The sequence below is a fragment of the Giraffa tippelskirchi genome, chromosome 2 (genome assembly GCF_054371585.1).
Source record: "Giraffa tippelskirchi isolate mGirTip1 chromosome 2, T2T-mGirTip1v1.2.pri, whole genome shotgun sequence".
Classification (NCBI taxonomy): domain Eukaryota; kingdom Metazoa; phylum Chordata; class Mammalia; order Artiodactyla; family Giraffidae; genus Giraffa; species Giraffa tippelskirchi.
Genome location: NC_137276.1, coordinates 179,815,198 through 179,835,619, shown reverse-complemented (window position 1 = coordinate 179,835,619; position 20,422 = coordinate 179,815,198). Strand labels below are relative to the sequence as shown.

Genomic DNA, 20,422 nt, shown 5'->3' with positions numbered 1-20,422 from the left:
AACATAGATTTCCTCTGCTTGCCAAAAATCCAACCCCATCTAGCTCTAGGTCTGAGGGATGCTCACCCTCTCATTTCTTCCAGGTTTCTTTCTTTCCCTTCATCTCTCCTCTTCCCTCTTAAATGAAATTCAGCCCTATTGCTTCATTAAAGGTTTTAGAAAACAGAAGTTGTTAATTCTCCCCTGGAGCAAGAGAAATTCTTACATGCTAGGACTGAAAAATCTTGATTCTTTTCTTGAGGGAGGAAGGATAAAAATATACCAAAATCACTTCCAGTCTTTTGAATTTTGTGCATCAATGAGAACAGAACAGTGAAAAATGATTAATATCTCAAATTATCCTGCCACAATTACAATACCTTGAAATTTGGTAATCATATTAACTGACATCTGTTCAGTGCATAGAAGGTACCAGGCACAAGTGCTTTCTGTTTTGTTTCTTTGTTTTTGTTTTTTGGCTTTGGCTTTGGTTTATTGACCTCAGAGCACCCTTTGAATACAGTTAAGAAACAAAAACATACACAATGAGAACGGAACTGGATCCAGGCTGCTGCCACCTGACCCCAAGAGAATTCCTCCAATCAAGCTGGATGTGTACAAGCTGGATGTGTACAAAATGCAAGCTGGATGTGTACAAAATGCAAGAGGAGAAAAATGAGGCAATCTGGTGCTGAGTCAAGGAGGAGTCAACTGGCAGAAGAGCAGTTGAAGGAGTGGGCAGGTCATGCCTCTTTCTTGTAAGTGTGAGTGCAAACTGCACTGCCGTGGGTGGGTGTCAGGATGGGTGTCCCATCAACTGTTTCCTGCACTAGTGTTTTCTCTTGTCTGTTCCACTTCTGCATGTGGACAAGTTTGCCTCCATCCAGCACGTCCCAGTGGATTTGATCTTCCTGTCTTCTGCTGTTGTCTCACCAAACTCCATTCCCAGCTTGAAGCTGATCTCTGTGTTCTTGAAGATGCTTTGTGTTTTTATGCTGAGTGTGTCTCCATTCACTTCAGTGATGTGGTAGGTTGGTCATGGTGGCCACCTGCCTGGTAGCAAAATCCACACTGAGTGACTCCATGTAGTCACTGAAATTCTTGCCGTCCACTAACTTCCAGATGCCCATGAAAGTGTCCACCAGGGGGAGGCTGGGCAAGGCTGAAAAAGAGATAACAGAGTGTGCATGCAAGCATTCTGGGGCTGGCCCAGGGACTGTTCTAAGGTTCTTTATTTTCTTTCTTCATCTTTTCTTACAACAACACATGAAGCAGATTCTTCCATTATACCCATTTTATACATGAGGATGCTGAGGTTTGAAAGATTAGGTAACCTGTGCTAAATTACTGAGCTATTGAATGGTGGACCAAGAGTTAAACCTCAAGCAATTGATTCAAGCATTTCTGCTTATAAATATTATGGTATTTTGCCTTTCATATTAAACACAGCAACTAGAATCAGATAGTTGGCTGATTTGAAAAGAAACAGTTTTTGGCTTTTGTTTGGTTTTTAGTTTTTTAAATTGAAGTATAGTTGGTTTACAATGTTGTGTTAATTTCTGGCATATAGCAAAGTCATTGAAATGTATATAAATAATATTAAATATTCCTTTTCAGATTTTTTCCCATTTTAGGTTATTACAAGATATGAATATAGTTCCTGTACTATACAGTAGGACCTTGTTGTTAAGAAGTATTTTTGGGTGTAAATATGAAGCATTATTAGATGTGGCTCAAAAATTGAGAATTGAGTCCTTTCGCTTGGGTTTGCACTGGACACTTAGAAGTGTTCTAATCACTCAGCTGAGCAAATATATTTCAATTTTATGTTTTAACCTTCCGCTGGTACCTTTGTAAGACAAATCTTTGCTTCACCATAGTATTTGCTACAAGGTTGATAGAGAAAAAGTGGAGATTATATATCTATATATACCTACATCCATATCTATCTGTCCATCTGTCACTATAAATTATTTCAGTGAAATTATTTTAGCCATTGGCAACCTAGTTCTTTCTCTATTACTGAAATCACCAAAAGCTAAGTAAAAGTACCTGATGAAAATCACAGACTCTTGTTCTCAAAATTCTTTTCAGAATTGACCAAAACTACCACATTAAAACAAGCAAAACATTAAAGCAAAACAGACCAGGAGCTGACTGTGGCTCAGATCATGAACTCCTTATTGCCAAATTCAGACTAAAATTGAAGAAAGTGGGGAAAACCACTAGACCATTCAGCTATGACTAAATCAAATCTCTTATGATTATACAGTGGAAGTGAGAAATAGATTTAAGGGACTAGATCTGATCAAGAGTGCCTGAAGAACTATGTATGGAGGGTCGTGACATTGTAAAGGACACAGGGATCAAGATCATCCCCAAGAAAACGAAATGCAAAAAAAGCAAAATGGCTGTCTGAGGAGGCCTTACAAATAGCTGTGAAAAGAAGAGAAGTGAAAAGCAAAAGAGAAAAGGAAAGATATACCCATTTGAATGCAGAGTTCCAAAGAATATCAAGGCTATCTTTGGAAAGCCTTCCTCAGCAATCAATGCAAAGAAATAGAGGAAAACAATAGAATGGGAAAGACTAGAGATCTCTTAAAGAAAATTAGAGATATCAAGGGAACATTTCATGGAAAGATGGGCTCAATAAAGGACAGAAATAGTATGAAACTAACAGAAGCAGATGATATTAAGAAGAGGTGGCAAGAATACACAGAAGTGTACAAAAAAGATCATCACGACCCAGGTAATCATGAAGCTGGCGTAATCACTCACCTAGAGCAAGACATCCTGGAATGTGAAGTCAAGTGGGCCTTAGGAAGCATCACTACCAACAAAGCTAGTGGAGGTGATGGAATTCCAGTTGACCTATTTCAAATCCTGAAAGATGATGCTGTGAAAGTGCTGCACTCAATATGCCAGCAAATTTGGAAAACTCAGCAGTGACCACAGGACTGGAAAAGGTCAGTGTTCCTTCCAATCCCAAAGAAAGGCAATGCCGAAGAATGCTCAAACTATCACACAATTGCACTCATCTCACACGCTAGTAAAGTTAAGCTCAAAATTCTTCAACAGGCTTCAGCAATATGTTAACTGTGAACTTCCAGATACTCAAGCTGGTTTTAGAAAAGGCAGAGGAACCAGAGAACAAATTGCCAACATCTGCTGGATCATCGAAAAAGCAAGAGAGTTCCAGAAAAACATCTATTTCTGCTTTATTGACTATGCCAAAGCCTTTGACTGTGTGGATCACAATAAACTGTGGAAAATTCTTACAGAGATGGGAATACCAGACCACTTGACCTGCCTCTTGAGAAACCTATATGCAGGTCAGGAAGCAACAGTTAGAACTGGACATGGAACAACAGACTGGTTCCAAATAGGAAAAGGAGTATGTTAAAGCTGTATATTGTCACCCTGCTTATTTAACTTACATGCAGAGTACATCATGAGAAACGCTGGGCTGGAAGAAGCACAAGGTGGAATCAAGATTGCCGGGAGAAATATCAGTAACCTCAGATATGCAGATGACACCATCCTTATGACAGAAAGTGAAGAAGAACTAAAAAGCCTGTTGATGAAAATGAAAAGGGAGAGTGAAAAGGTTGGCTTAAAGCTCAACATTCAGAAAACTGAGATCATGGCATCTGGTCCCATCACTTCATGGCAAATAGATGGGGAAACAGTAGAAACAGTGGTAACTTTATTTTTGGGCACTCCAAAATCGCTGCAGATGGTGATTGCAGCCACGAAATTTAAAGACGCTTACTCCTTGGAAGGAAAGTTATGACCAACCTAGACAGCATATTAAAAAGCAGAGACATTACTTTGTCAACAAAGGTCCGTCTAGTCAAGGCTATGGTTTTTCCAGTGGTCATGTATGGATGTGAGAGTTGGACTATGAAGAAAGTTGAGCACTGAAGAACTGATGCTTTTGAACTGTGGTGTTGGAGAAGACTCTTGAGAGTCCCTTGGACTGCAAGGAGTTCCAACCAGTCTATCCTAAAGGAAATCAGTCCTGAGTGTTCATTGGAAGGACTGATGTTGAAGCTGAAACTTCAATAGTTTAGCCACCTCATGTGAAGGGCTGACTCATTTGAAAAGCCCCTGATGCTGGGAAAGATTGAGGGCAGGAGGAGAAGGGGACGACAGAGGATGAGATGGTTGGATGGCATCACTGACTCAATGGACATGAGTTTGGGTAAATTCTAGGAGTTGGTGATGGGCAGGGAGGCCTGGTGTGCTGCGGTTCATGGGGTCGCAAAGAGTGGGTCACGACTGAGCTACTGAACTGAACTGAACCACATTAAAAAAAGAAAGTCAGCATCAGGAGTGACTTGTATTGTCTTCTTATTTGGCTTACATTTTTGCATTGGTTCCTTGGATAACTTCTGCTTCCCTTAAGGAAGAATAGATTATGAAGGAATAAAAGCACTAAAAGGTTTTTTGAGAACACATTTTTCGACATATACTATATGTAAATTGCCTGGCACAATGCAGGAACTCAGTAAACATTAGATAATTTCCATGCATTTCCTTAAAATGTGCTTCCCACTATGCTGTACACCAGAAACTAACACAATATAGCAAATCAACTATACTTCAATAAAAAAAATTTGAAAAAAAAGAAATAAAAGTGTTCTTGGGATTCAGAGAATTAAGACTTTGACTTTTCTGTTGGATCTTGTCATTCATATTCTTTCTTGCTTCTCTAGTCTTTGTCCAATATGTGGTTTTCTGTCACCTTAGTAGAAACTGTGTAAGGAGAAACTAATGTCTGTAAAGTGATCTCTTGTACCTATTGGATTTTCTCCCATTATTTAACGCTTCCACAGGTGATTGAAGGTTGTAAAGAATCCACAGGGATTCTTCAAGGTTACTGGGATGTCATCCAGTCAGCTGGGAAGGTCTTTGTCTTTTTGTTTCTCTGACTTACTCTGGCTCTTTCTGTCACCTTATAGTTGGAAGCTTGTCTTAGTCTATCCATTAGCATAAAGGTGTGCAGAGTTAATGATGAGTAAACAATATACATTTTATGTGTTTTACAGGTAATTACCTTTCTTTTTCTTCTTAGATGGAACAATCTGACTGTGCTCACAACTGTTATTTGAATACATTAAAAAAAATTGCTTTAGCGATTATTTCAAGCACTTGTAAAGTTGCCCCCTAAGAATCTAGGTAAAAGGTCTATGCATTTCGATTCATGGCAGTGCTTCTGGGCATTCTCCTGTTTGAGAAAAACATAAATACCTGCCAAGGTGCAATGGGCAGTTTTGGAAAAGTAATGATCACTCTGTTCCAATCAGTCTTACACAAGTCTACTGTTTAACTCTCTGATCGGAAGCAATTGCATGCAGAAGACACAGAAAATCCCTCCAGCGTGAAAGTCTCATTCCCAACACTGCTGCCCCATTCAGTAGATCACACTTGCACAAAAATAGTTAGGTACCTGACTTTCTCTGTATTGTTCCTACTTCTCTATAAGGGAAACAATACAGCATTGTGTTTAGGGCAGTAATTTTAACCTTACATGAAACTGGGTCAGATCTTGCATTCTATCTTTAGATTGTGTGTGTGTGTGGGGGGGTGGGCGCTAAGTTGGTTCAGTCATGTCCAGCTCTTTGCAATCCCATGGACTGTTGCCTGCCACACTCCTCTGTCCATGTGATTCTCCAGGCAAGAATACTGGAGTGGGTTGCCATGCCCTCCTCCAGGGGATCTTCCCTACCTAGGGATTGAAGCTGCATCTCTTACGTCTCCTGTGTTGGCAGGTGGGTTCTTTACCACTAGTGCCACCTAGGAAGCCCCTTTAAATTGTGTGACATCAGTCACATTTCTTAAGTGTTTTGAGCTTCAGCTTCCTTATCTATTCAGGCGTTAACTCAGTCATCTTACAAGTTAAATGACCAGCTCTATACACAGATGGACATACAGTAAACTATTGCATGGCCTGACTATTAAGACTAATTTTTCATTTTCATTTGCAAAATTGTTCTACAGTTGTCTCATGAGTGTTTTAAGTTCCACATTTGAATGTAAATCCTTAGAGCTTCAAGTAGAGGTTCAATATGGTCTATGTCCTTAGATGAGAAAGTTGATGAAAGCAGGTAGGAAGGAAATTGTAGGTCTTGTGCTACAGTTGTTTCTTCTCATAGTTGGGTGGGTTATTTTGAGACACCCATATTCTCTTACCAGGTTGCTGCTACAGTTAAGGACAAGTATTTGGAAGAATGGCCTTTGAGGTAGCAGTGCTGATCATAGTTATGGAATTTGATATTTTGTTTCTTGAGGCCAAGTTGTCTATGGAGCCAGTTGGTTGAAACTAAAGCCCTGTTCTCATAAGATCCACACTCTGGTTAGTGATTGAACCACTGCTTTCTGAAAGCTGTTGCCTTTGTTACAAGTTGAATTGCATGAAAAAAGAGCCAGAAAAGTCATTAGAGTTCATGAGTTCAGGGAGACCACAGAAGGGTTTTGACTGAGCTTTCTTCATTGTTCATGACTAGCTGCTGAGTTTTGGAGGCTTAGGATATTATGTGGTTTCTCAGACTGACTAAAGTTGGATGAATTATAACTTTAAATTAGTCGGAGGACAGGGTGACATTTTTTTCTTTTTTGATATTTTATTTTCAGTTTTTCTATTTCTAGATGAACTCCTTTAATCATATGGAAGGACTTGAATATTTTCTTTTTTTTTATACAAGGAGAATAGAGGGGTCCAAAACCAAGAATGGTAAAAATATTCTCATATCTTGTTGATTCTGACCAAAAAGCCAAAAAAGTACCAAGCCCCAAATGACCAATAAAAACAAGTATTTATTGAATTATGACTCCCTAAGATTAAAAGGCAGTTCTTGCTTGTTTTATTCATATATATAATATATATGTATGCATGCATGCTTAGTCACTCAGTCGTGTCCAACTCTTTGTGACCCAATGAACTGTAGCCTGCCAGTCTCCTCTGTCCATGGAATTCTCCAGGCAAGAATACTGGAGTGGGAAGCCATTTCCTTTTCCAGGGGATCTTCCCAACCCAGGGATCCAACGTGGTTTCCTGAATTGTAGGCAGGTTATTTACATCTGAGCCACCAGGAAGCCCATATAACATGTATATAACATAAATATATATATATATGTATGTATATATATATATGTATGTATGTATATGTACTTATATAAAATATAATACATACATATAATATTATATATATGACTTAAAGCCATGATTTGTACATAATGGGTGATCAGTAACTCTTAGCTCTTGTTGTTACCTGTACTCTTACTGAATTCTCTTGGTATGTACTATGAGTTTAATTAAATGGAATATTAATTACTCCACTTAACAAATGTGAGCATTGTGAATGAGAGAAGTTAAATAACTTGCATGCTCAAGAACTCTCACTGAGTAAACAGGCAGGATACATTGCAATGCAGCCTCTTTTATGGTTAAGTGCATGTTCTTACTTCCTATACTATACTTCCTCTCAGACCAGCATTTGAATTGGTGAATTTGTCCTAATCCAAGATCTGATCCTCAGTTCTGTACACTCAAAAACACGATCTGTCAGCACACCAAGAGTGGGTTTACTATCTAGGTTCACAGAGACTAATACATAATACAGAGAATTTATTTTTTAATTTGATGTGTGTGAGCTAGTTATTTTTTTCTGTGGAAAGTTATAAAACCCCAGACACAATACAAGCTGCCTTATGCCAAACAGAATAAACCAATATAAAAATCGTTGGCTTCCATAACTGAAAAGAACACTGCTGCCTTCAGAGACAGCTGGATTAGATATTAAATTAAGTAGTGTAGATACTAACCTATCTGTTGGCATTGTTTTCCTCTGCATTAGCTTTGTTCTCAGTCAAGTAAATATGGCAAAGTTGACTATGGAACTCCAGACTTATGTTCTAGCCATTTAGAAACTGTCATAAAGAACACGTCTCATTCCAAATATTTGCAAATAGTTCTAGTGGAAATCTTGGGGCTGATTCTTATTGGTCTAAATTTTGTCTCTTACCATCACTCAACCAACCACAGAAACTTGTATTTGTCTAGGCCTAAGTCAAGATCCCCTGGAGAAGGGAATGGCAACCCACTCCAGTATTCTCCCCTGGAGAATCCCCACAGGCAGAGGAGCCTGGCAAGCTACAGTTCATGGGGTCACAAAGAGTCAGACAAATACAAACACACACACACAAAGTCATGTTCCTAATTTTATGTCTGGAATGTTGAATCATCCTTCCACAAGCATGGATTGAGGGAAATAAAAATACTGTCATCAAAAGAAGCCTGAATGAATGCCAACTCAGCAAGAAGAACAGGTCCCCATACAGTATGTCACACAATCCCAAATGCTTGGCATGAGTAGAGGATTTTTCCAGGTGAGAAGTTGTTCATGGAAAGCTAAATTGTAACCAGAGGTTGTTCAGTGAGTATGGACCTGAACACAGATCCATAGTTGGTTTGAGGTTAAATTGTGTTGAGCTCTGAGAGCTGAAAAATCTCCATAATGAAGTCATGTTTGGAATAGAGTTCAGGAAGGTGGAGCTGTGGACCAGGGAAGAAATCCTCCTTGACTGCCATTAGCTGTGGGACTAGTAGAGGTCTTTCACCTCTTTGTTCCACCAATTTCTGTACTCCATGCTGACTGTGTTAGTTAGGGTTCTCCAGAGAAACAGAACCAATAGGTATATATCTATATTGGTAAACATAAAGAGAATTATTATAAAGAATTGACTCATGCAATTATGGGGGCTAAAAAGTCTCAAGCAGTGGCCACAGGACTGGAAAAGGTCAGTTTTCATTCCAATCCCAAAGAAAGGCAATGCCAAAGAATGCTCAAACTACTGCACAATTGCACTCATCTCACATGCTAGTAAAGTAATGCTCAGAATTCTCCAAGCCAGGCTTCAGCAATACGTGAACCATGAACTTCCAGATATTCAAGCTGGTTTTAGAAAAGGCAGAGGAACCAGAGATCAAATTGCCAACATCCGCTGGATCATCGAAAAAGCAAGAGAGTTCCAGAAAAACATCTATTTCTGCTTTATTGACGAGGCCAAAGCCTTTGACTGTGTGGATCACAATAAACTGTGGAAAATTCTGAAAGAGATGGAAATGCCAGACCACCTGACCTGCCTCTTGAGAAACCTGTATGCAGGTCATGAAACAACAGTTAGAACTGAACATGGAACAACACACTGGTTCCAAGTAGGAAAAGGAGTACGTCAGGGCTGTATATTGTCACCCTCCTTATTTAACTTATATGAAGAGTACCTCACGAGAAATGCTGGGCTGGAAGAAGCACAAGCTGGAATCAAGATTGCCGGGAGAAATATCAGTCACCTCAGATACGCAGATGACACCACCCTTAAGGCAGAAAGTGAAGAAGAACTAAAGAGCCTCTTGATGAAAGTGAAAGAGGAGAGTGAAAGGTTTGGCTTAAAGCTCAACATTCAGAAAACTAAGATCATGGCATCTGGTCCCATCACTTCATGAGAAATAGATGGGGAAACAGTGGAAACAGTGAGAGACTTTATTTATTTGGGCTCCAAAATCACTGCAGATGGTGACTGCAGCCATGAAATTAAAAGGCGCTTACTCCCTGGAAAGAAAGTTATGACCAACCTAGACAGCATATTAAAAAGCAGAGACATTACTTTGTCAACAAAGGTCCGTCTATTCAAGGCTATGGTTTTTCCAGTAGTCATGTATGGATGTGAGAGTTGGACTATAAAGAAAGCTGAGCACCGAAGAATTGATGCTTTTGAACTGTGGTGTTGGAGAAGACTCTTGAGAGTCCCTTGGACTGCAAGGAGATCCAACCAGTCCATCCTAAAGGAGATCAGTCCCAGGTGTTCACTGGAAGGACTGATGTTGAAGCTGAAACTTCAATACTTTGGCCACCTGATGCAAAGAGCTTACTCATTTGAAAATCCCCTGATGCTGGGAAAGATTGAGGGCAGGAGGAGAAGGGGATGATAGAGGATGAGATGATTGGATGGTATCCCCAACTCAATAGACATGAGTTTGGGTAAACTCTGGGAGTTCGTGATGGACAGGGAGGCCTGGCGTGCTGCGGTTCATGGGGTTGCAAAGAGTTGGACACGACTGAGCGACTAAACTGAACTGAACTGACAAAGTCTCAAGATATGCAGGGTGAGTTGGCAAGGTAAGGACCCAGAAGAACCAATGATTTTGTTCCAATATGAGTCCAAAGACTTGACAAGTAGGAGAACCTATAGTGTAGTTCCATTTGTAAGGCTGGCAGCTTCAAGACTCAGGATGAGCCAAAGATTCAGTTCAAATCCTAAGACAGGGAAAAGTCATTGTCCCAGTTTGAAAGCAGTTAAGTAGGAGAATTTTCCCTTGCTTGGGAGAAGGTCAGACTTTTTGTTCTATTCAAACTTTTAACTAATTGGTTGAGGCCTACTGATATTAAGGAGGGCAATCTGCTCTACTCAGTCTACCAATTTAAATATTAATTTTATCTAAAAATATTGTCAGAGAAACACCAAGAATAATGTTTGACCAAATGTCTGGATATCTGATGGCTCAGTAAGGTTAACATGTAAAATTAACCATCAGGCTAATCATTCCCCTTTTCTACAAAGACACAGTAAAGAACAGGTTTCCACTTTACTAAATGTTGATGATTGCTCACATCTCTCTTTCTAAGATTAGAAACAAGGCAATTTGTTTAACATTTTGAATGTCTGCTCTTTAATAAAAATTTTACAAATGAGCTCTTGGCTTACTTCCTCACGTGGCTCTCTGGAGTTTCTAATATTTAATTCATAGAATGCATTACTTATTTCCAAGTTTTCAGAAGTCCTCATGGTAAAAACCATATTTAGTTTGTGCTAAATGAGATGATATGTGCTGGGTGAGCAGGGGCATCATGTACAGTGAAGAGCTTCAAATCCAGTTAGTAGCCAAAATGGTTGCAAGTGGAATTGTTGGTAAATGTGATTAAGTAAAATCTAACAATATGGTTAAAATCTTATAAAAATAACAGGTGACTTACTAATGATATTAATACATAAGGTCTTTTTTTCATGTCACTAGTGTGTTACATTGAAAACTGTTTGAAAAGACATAACTTTCATTAATTTGGATTTGAAACATTCCTATGTTATGTTCTTTAGACATATAAGGAGAAAATTTATTTGTTTATTTTTATCAAAAGCATAATAATTTCTTGGATAATACATACTTGTATATATAATACATAATAATTACATAATAAAAGCAAAATAATATTTACTTTCTTAGAGGAGGGAAGGAGAAGTTATGGGTTTGAGAAGTCCAACTTGGATAGGGTTCAGAGATGGTTGCTTTATTTTTGTACTTCACAGCTTATATGTCACATATATTTTTATACTAAAATTACATGGTATAAAAATTTATTTATTTTTAATTGGAGGATAATTGCTTTACAATGTTGCACTGGTTTCTGCCATACCTCAACATGAATCAGCCACAGGTATACATATGTCCTCTCCCTCATGAACCTCCTTCCCACCTCCCACCCCATCCCACTCCTCTGGATTGTCACAGACCACCCTTGAACTCCCTAGGTCATACAGCAAATTCCCACTGGCTGGGGAGCTACAGTCCGTGGGGTTGCAAAGAGTCAGACACAACTGAGTGATGAGTGACTAACACTTCCGACTAATGTACATGTTTCAGTGCTTCTCTCTTAATGCGTCCCACCCTCTTCTTCCCCTGCTGTGTCCACAAGTCTGTTCTCTGTGTCTGTGTCTGTATTACTGCCCTACAAACAGGTTCATCAGTACCATAAAATTATGTACTTTTATAACTTTATTGAGTTATAGCAAACTTCAGACATTTAGCATTTTGGTAGGGGTGACATGTGCCTATATTTGGTAAAGTCACAACCACTCTAAAGATAGTGGACACGTCGTCATCCCAGTAGTTTACTCCTGCTCCCTTTAATCTCTCCCTTCCGCTCCTCTCTGTCCTCCACATCTTCAGGCAACCACTGATCTGCTTTCTGTCACTGTAGATCAGATTGCACATTTTCCAGAATTTTATATAAACAGAATCATACATGCATACAAATACACTCCTTTTTTCTTTGGTAAGGAAGTCTGACTTTCTTCATTAGGAATAATTGTTTTGAAAAAAATAATTTCCTTGGGATAAAGAATTATAGGTTGACATGTTTTGTTTTTTCTTTCAGGGGTTTTAAGATGTTGCTTTCTTGTCTTTTTTGTATTGTTTTCAGTGTGAAATATGCTGCCATCCAAATATGATGTCAACAGAACTTGTTTGCCCCTGTATATAACATGTATTTTTTCTGTTTTTAATACATTACTTTTATTAATAAAGTGAAAGTGAGAGTCATTCAGTCGTGTCTGACTCTGCGACCCCATGGACTGTAGCCTGCCAGGCTCTTCTGTCCATGGTCTCCAGGCCAGAATACCAGAGTGGGTAGCTGTTCCCTTTATCTTCCCAATCCAGGGATCTAACCCAGGTCTCCTGCATTGCAGGTGAATTCTTTACCAGCTGAGCCATCAGGAAAGCCCAAGAATACTAGAGTGGGTATCCTATTCCTTGTCCAGGGGATCTTCCTGATCCAAGAATTGGAACTGGGGTCTCCTGCATTGCAGGCAGATTCTTTATCAGAGCAATTTGATTTGATATATTTTCATGTAGTTTTCCACATTTTTTTGTGCTTTTAGTTTTTTGGATCTATGCATTTATAATCCCTTTTTTCTCTTCTATTCTCTTTTCTTCTAATTGGGATTCTAATGGCATGTATTTCAGATTGCTTGAGAAGGAAATGGCAACCCACTCCAGTGTTCTTGCCTGGAGAATCCCAGGGACGGTGGAGCCTGGTGGGCTGCTGTCTATGGGGTCGCACAGAGTCGGACATGACTGAAGCGACTTAGCAGCGGCAGATTGCTTGAAATTGCCCCAGAGCTTATCAAGTCTCTGTTTTTTTTTTTTTTTAATACCTACTCACAGTTTTATTGTGGATAGTTTTGATTGCAATGTGTTTGAGTTCACTAATCATTTTCTTTTGCAATGTGTTTTCTCCCATAACACATCCAGTATAGTTTTCCTCTAAGACATTGTCTTTTCATTTGTAGAAGTCTGATTTGTGCCCATTTTTTAAGGCTTTCTATGCCTCTACTTCTGGAGAAGGAAATGGCAACCCACTCCAGTATTCTTGCCTGGAGAATCCCAGGGACGGAGGAGCCGGGTGGGCTGCCGTCTATGGGGTCGCACAGAGTCGGACAGGACTGAAGCGACTTAGCAGCAGTAGCAGCATGCCTCTACTTCACATATTCAGTCTTTCCTCTAGACTCTTAAATTTACAAAATGCAACTAAAATAACTTAACATTCTTTTTCTACTAATTCTCTCTTTTGTGTCATTTCTGGGACAGTTTCTTTTTTATTGATGCATAATTGCTATAAAATATTTTGTTAGGTGTACGATACAGTGATTCATAATTTTTAAAGGTTATACTTCTTTATATTTTTATAAAATATTGGCTATATTTCCTGTTTTGTATGGTGCATCCTTGTAGCTTTTTTTATACCTAATAACCTCTACCTTTTAATCCTATACCTCCTATTCTGCCTCCCTCCCTTTCCTCTCCCCACTGGTAATAACTAGCTTATTCTCTATATCTGTGAGACTGCTTCTTTTTTTTTTTATTATATTTAATAGGTTTTTGTATTTTTTAGATTCCACATATAAGTGATATCATACAGTATTTTTCTTTCTCTGTCTGACTAACTTCACTTAGTATATTTCCCTGCAAGTCCATCCATGTTGCTGCAAATGGCAATATTTTGTTCTTTTTTTGTGGCTGAGTAGTATTCCATTGTGTGTGAATGTGTGTATTTTATTTTTGATATATATCCAGGAGTGGAATCGCCGGGTCATATGGTAGTTCTAGTGTTAGTTTTTGAGAAACCTCCATACTGTTTTCCACAGTGACTCTACCAATTTACCTTTCTACCAATGGTGTGCAAGAGTTGGGGCAATTTCAGTCGATTGATTCCTCTCCTCATCATTAACCTTTTTTTTTCTTCTTTGCATGCTTGGTAATTTTTTACTAGATGCCAGACATTTAAATTTTTACCTTTTTGGGTGCTAGATATATTTATATTCTTTTACATACTCTTGAGCTTTGTTCTGGGACTTGGTTAAGTTACCTGAAAACAGTTTGATCCATTTTGGTCTCACCTTTAAGTTCTATTAGGTGGGACCAGCGAGACTTTTAGTCTGTGGCTAATTTTTTCCAGTGGTGGTGGTTTAGTCCCTCAGTCGTGTCCAACCCTTGTGACCCCAAGGACTGTAGCCTGCCAGGCTCCTCTGGTCATGGGATTTTTCCACGCAAGAATACTGGAGTGGGTTGCCATTTCCTTCTGCAAGCGATCTTCCCCACCCAGGGGTCAAACCTGGGGCTCCTGCATTGCAGGTGGTCTCCTGCATTGCAGGCATATTCTTTACTGACAGATTCTTTTTTCCAGTACTAAGGCCAAATTGCTCTGACTGCTCCATCCAATGCCCTGTGAATTATGTGCTTTTGGTCTGTAGCTGGTGTGTGAACTGCTATCTTCCTGACTTTGTATAGAAAAAAGCTAGAACTAGAGTGAGGTGAGCAAATTATCGAGTACATTTTTTTAAAAAATTCACATGTATTATTAATTGAAGAACATTTAAAATTTTAATTAAACTTTTGAAGTAATAATAAATTCAGGTGTAAGAAATGATACAAAGAAAGCCCACATGCCCTTTATTGAACCTGATAGTACTGGGTTAGTGAAAAAGTTCCTTCGGGTTTTTCCATAACACCTTGTGGAAAGATTTGGCCAATCCAATAATATTTTATGAACAATAGGACAAAATGACAACCAGGATATTGACATTGATGCAGCTAAGATATAGGACATTTGTATCACCACAAGTTTTCTCCTGTCGTCCAGGACCTTTTCTGAGTGATGGCTCTGGGCAGTGCGCTGGTCAAGGGTGGAAAATCTAAGGCGGTGCTCTCTCTGAGGCTCATCCAAGTGCAGGGTCTGCACCTGAGCCTGAGCGCCTTCTAAAATTTTGTGTCCTAGACACCGTGTTTCCTTTACATATTCCTGATTTTGGTTTGATGAGTGGTCATTTAAATGCAAGGATCAGCAAATTTTTTAAGGATGTAGATTGTAAATATTTTAGGCTCGGTGAGACATACAGATTCTCTTGCATCCACTCAACTCCGCTAGTTTAGCATGAAGTAGTCATTACAGCATATGAATGATGTGTATGACTCCAGTAAAATTTTATTTACAAAAACAGATGACTGACCCGCTGGCTGCAGTTTGCTGATTCCTTCTCTAATCCCTTGGGTGCCCTTTCCCCAGCCTTGGGTAGTTTCTTCACATGCATGTGCTAATTAGCACATAACTGAGTAATTGAGAGAGACTATGTAGATTTTCAGAGGTTTTCTTTGTTCAACTCTCTTTGCTCCCCCAGTTTCTCTTGCAAACTCTAGCTACCTTGGCTTCCTTTCCTCCCAGCCTCATCTCTCCTAGTCAGGGAGACCACCTGGTTCTAACTGAGTTCTGTTTGTCTCATGACCTCTTCATTGACCGACATCCAGTATCTTAGTGGGTATCATTTCACATTTTATGTACTTCAAAAGTTTAATTAAAATTTTAAATGTTCTTCAATTAATAATACATGTGAATTTTTTTAAAAAATGCACTCAATAATTTGCTCACTTCACTCTAGTTCTAGGTTTTTTCTATACAAAGCCAGGAAGATAGCAGTTCACACCAGCTACAGACCAAAACCTGCATAAGTTTATTTCTGGTGAGAGAATAAATTTAGTCCTTATTACTTCCTTTTGGCCAAGTGTGGAAATCTCTAGTATTGTGTTTTGAAATTAGATTGTGCTATCATCTCCTGTTATAAATAGAAATGAGATAGATTATTTGTATAGAATTCAACAGGGCATCCCTCCCTCGTGGCTCAGGTAAAGAATCTGCCTGCCCAGCAGGAGACACAGGTTTGATCCCTGGGTTAGAAAGATCCCCTGGAGTAGAAAATGGCAAAGCAATTCAGTATTCTTGCCTGGAGAATTCCATGGACAGAGAAACCTGGTGGGCTACAGCCCATGGGGTCTCAAAGAGTCAGACATGACTTAGCAATTAAACAATAAAAAATAACAACAAAAATAGAATTTAATATATTCAGAATCCATTATTTAACTAACTTTATGGACTTAACAAGTTATCACAGACTTCCAGAGGTTTGATTTTTTCATTTGTATGAGGAGGATAATAATATTAGTCTCACAAATTTGTTAGCAAGTTTAAATGAAGAATAAATGAGAAAACACCTATGTATGTTACTTACTTGTAGTAGGCATAAAAACGTTTAATTCACTTTTCCAAGTTTGGCGCATTGATTAACTAAAACTGGAGTACAATTTTTTAAGACTATGTTCTGGGGTTGGAAGGATGCTGAGGGATGTAAATACACAGAAATTATATTGCTGCTCTTTTTATTGTACTGCCCATGTTTGGGAGTTGAATAGTGGTAGAAAACAGCCTGTATTTCACTTTTCTCCCTATGTCCCATAAAAAGGAGTTTAATTAAAGTAGTATCACATTTGCCATTATGGATTCTCTTTGGTAAAATGTCCCTTTATGTTTCTTCCTCAGTTTTTAATTGAATTAAAACAATTTTTTGGCTGCGTTGCACAGCATGCAGAATCCTAGTTCCCCAACCAGGGACTGAATCTATGACTCCTGCAGTGGAAGCACAGGGTCTTAACCACTGGACCACCAGGAAAGTCCCTTAATTGAATTTTTTTAACTGGTGATTTTTGAGAATTCTTTGTATACTCTAAACGTAAGTCCTTTGTCACATATTTTCTCCTATTATACAGCTTGTCTTTTCATCCTGTTAACAGAATCTCTCACAGAGCAAACTTTGCTTTTGAACTTTGATGAAGTCCAGTTTATTAAGTTTTTTCTTTTATGGATCAGACTTTTGATATCATTTCTGAGGACTCTTTACCAAGCCTTAGATCCTCAAGGTCTTCTCCTATGTTATCTATTTTTTTTATAGTTTTATGTTTTACATTTAAAGCAGTGATCTTTCAGATTTTATATAAGGTTTGAGGTCTGCATTCAGGTTCATTCTTTTACTTATGGATGTCCATTTACTCCAGTACCATTTATGAAAGATATTATACATATTCCATTGAATTTCTTTTGTACCTTGGTAGCAAATTAATCAGCCATACTTGCGTTGGTCTATTTCTGGGTTCTCTGTGACATTCCATTGATGTACATGTCTACCCATCTGTTAGTACCACACAGTATTGATTGCTTTAGCTAGGCTATAAAATAAACTTTGAAATCAGGTAGAAGAATTTTTCTCATTATATTTTTTTTAATCATTTCATATATCCAAGTTCCATCACCATTCCACATCTTTTAGAATAGTCTTGTCTACTAGACATTTCAAAAAGTTTCACTGGAATTTTGATAGTGATTATGATAATCCTTAATCATTCTGGTCATCTCTATATGTTGTCTTCCAATCCATGATTTTTGGTGTCTGTGTGTCCATTGCTAATATATAAAAATACAACTGATCTTTGTATGTTGACCTTATATTATCCTGTGATCTTGCTGAACTCACTGAACAGCTTAATACATTTACTTGAATTTCCTTTATAGATGGTCACGTCATCTGCAAACAGGGAAAATTTTACTTCTTGCTTTCTAATCTGTGCTTGCAAGTGCAGGAGATGCAGTAGATATGGGTTCGATCCCTTTCTTTTCTGTATGCCTTTTCCTCCCTTTACTTGCCATAATGCACTAGCTAAAACTTTCAGAACTATGGTGAATAGTTGATGAGAGCAGACATCCTTGTCTTTTTGTGATCTTAGGGAAGGCTTTCAGTCTTTCACCATTAAATATGATGTTGCCATTGTCATTTAGTTGCTACATTGTGTCTGACTCTTTTCTGACCCCATGAACTATGGCCTGGCAGCCTCCCCTGTTCATGGGATTTCCCAGGCAAGAATACTGGAGTGGGTTGCCATTTCCTTATCCAGGGGATCTTCCCACCCCAGGAATGGAACCCGTGTCTCCTGCATTGGCATGCAGATTTTTACCACTGAGCCACCAGGGAAGCCCAAATATGATGTTATCTGGAGGTTTCTTGTAGAGGATTTTCATCAACATGAGAAAGTTCCTCTCTATGTCTAGTTTGAGAGTTTGTAGTTTAAACGGGTAGTGGGTGTGGCCAACTGCTTTTTCTGCATCAGATAATAATGGTCATGTAATTTTTCTCAGCCTACTAATATGGTATATTACATTGATTCATTTTTTAATATTGAACTATTCTAGCCTCCTTAGAGTAAACATACCATATGGTCATTGTACATAATTTTAAAAATTTATTGCTGAAGTCCATTTGTGTCAGGTGGGGTTTAAAGTCCAGATTCCTCACTTGAATTCCATTGACACTGGTGGTAGAGGGGTGCTCTTTGTTGCTTCTGGCTGAGGGTGGGAGAGAGGCTCTCCACTAATAGCTAATTATTACTATTACTCTCCACTAATTATTATTACTTTCCACTAATGCATTCACTAATAGCGGTCTTGCTGGCAGTGGCATGGTTGTTCATCATTGCCCACATGGCCTCTCTGACACTGTTGTAGGGTGGTACTGTGTTACTACTCATTGTTGGCAAAAGACCTGATTCTCCACTAGGCCTCATCTGATATCGGCTCAGCAGGAAGCCACAAAGGCATCAATGATACCTCTGGGTGGGTGTGGAAGACCGGGTTTCCCACATGGTCTCCACTAGTTTCGCAGGGAAGGACACTTGACCATGCATAAGGACAGAAGTCCCTCACCCTTTCTTAGCCTTCACTGGAACCTCCCTGGTAGAAGAATTGGGGTGGCTTGCTATAGCCTGGTGAGGCTAGAATTCTAGTTTCCTCACTTGGCTTTTGATGGCAGAGCTATGGATGGGGTCAATCTTTTTTTTTTTTTTTTAATGTCTGGCTGGAGTAAAATGGTTATTGTGTGATTGTGTGATTCAAAAAATTATCTTGGTAATTTACCTCTTTTCTAAGTCTTTGGCTGGATTAGGGAGGCATTTTCTTGGGGACATTATTTGTGCCTTTTGTTGTTTCTAGGTTGCCTGTGGTTTCAGCATCCACTCTGGGATATATGAGGAGAGGGAAAAAAACACAGGGAACTCATTGCTTAGAAGTACCTATGCCTCTAGTTGCTGAAATATTTCTTTAGTTCTAATGTGCAAATTGGCTTGCTTCTGTGCTTTTTCTTCCCTTGGGCTTAAGTTTTAGCATTCTCAGGTTTTCTAGGTCAGTTGTCATTTTTCCATCTGCTTCCAATTTTTCAAAATTTTCTGTTTAGCATCTCCTGATTATTCCATCCTTGTGGATTTATTTCTAAAAAGTATTTTATTAGATTTTATTTTTAAGGATCTATTATAAATTGCAATTTTTCAAAAGTATTATTTTGTGCAAGTCTTTTATTGAAAATATTTTAGATCCATTCACTCTATGGCAGTGGCTCCATAGCATTGTGTCAGTCAAAGTTCATTAGGAGTTAGAAACCATACAAGTTGCTTTAAGAGAGGCAATTCAACATAAAGAATTGTTGGCTAGATATTTAGAACTGAGAAAAACAAAAAGAGAAACATTATCGTATCATGGAAATAGCAATTGTAAGAAGTAGCTACCATTTGTAGATTTGGAAGAAGAAAGGAGATAGAATGATTAAAACTTGGATGATTACGGAAGGGTCTCCGTGAAGCTTAAATCTGGGCCTTGCAACTGGAGGTGCTTGTCAGATGGCCTTGATGTCTCTAAACTCAGAGACATCAAGGTGAGGTTGGGACTCAGCCCACAGAGGAGGAGAATTATGGCTGGCTCTTCCTAAGTTCAGTGAGGGCACATAATAAGCCATATTGTGTAAGTGTTGGTAATACTGCGAAGCAGATTCAGTTGAGGCCATGAAACAAACCACTGTTGCTTGGCTGAGGAAGCAAGCCTAGGGTGATGCTGAGAGAAACAAGATCACACAAGAAGCCAAAAATTAGCAGATGGGAAAAGGTAGGCCCCTTGTTTATCCTCCATCTTTGAGGTTTTCCTCTAATATCTCTTATTTGCAGAACTTTCCAGAGGTATGATTTGCAGAATTTCCACTCTGCCCTAGAATGAGAGAGCAAATTATAGAAGTTGGATTTGAACCTAACTTAAAAATGAATACAATTATCTTTATTTTTATTTTAAAGTATTTACATTCCTGAATTGTTCACATAATTGCTTGTTTTCTAATTTGTTTTACTTGAAGGTACTCTCTTATTTGTTTTTCACAATACATTTATGATACAGAAGAGGTCAAGTTTTTT

General features: G+C 38.7%; 1 pseudogene; it reads right to left on the bottom strand.

The window, feature by feature from the left end:
- Window positions 1-722: 722 nt before the first annotated feature.
- On the bottom strand, window positions 723-18,721 carry LOC145539625 (fatty acid-binding protein, heart pseudogene; annotated as a pseudogene).
- Between the last annotated feature and the right edge of the window lie 1,701 nt (window positions 18,722-20,422).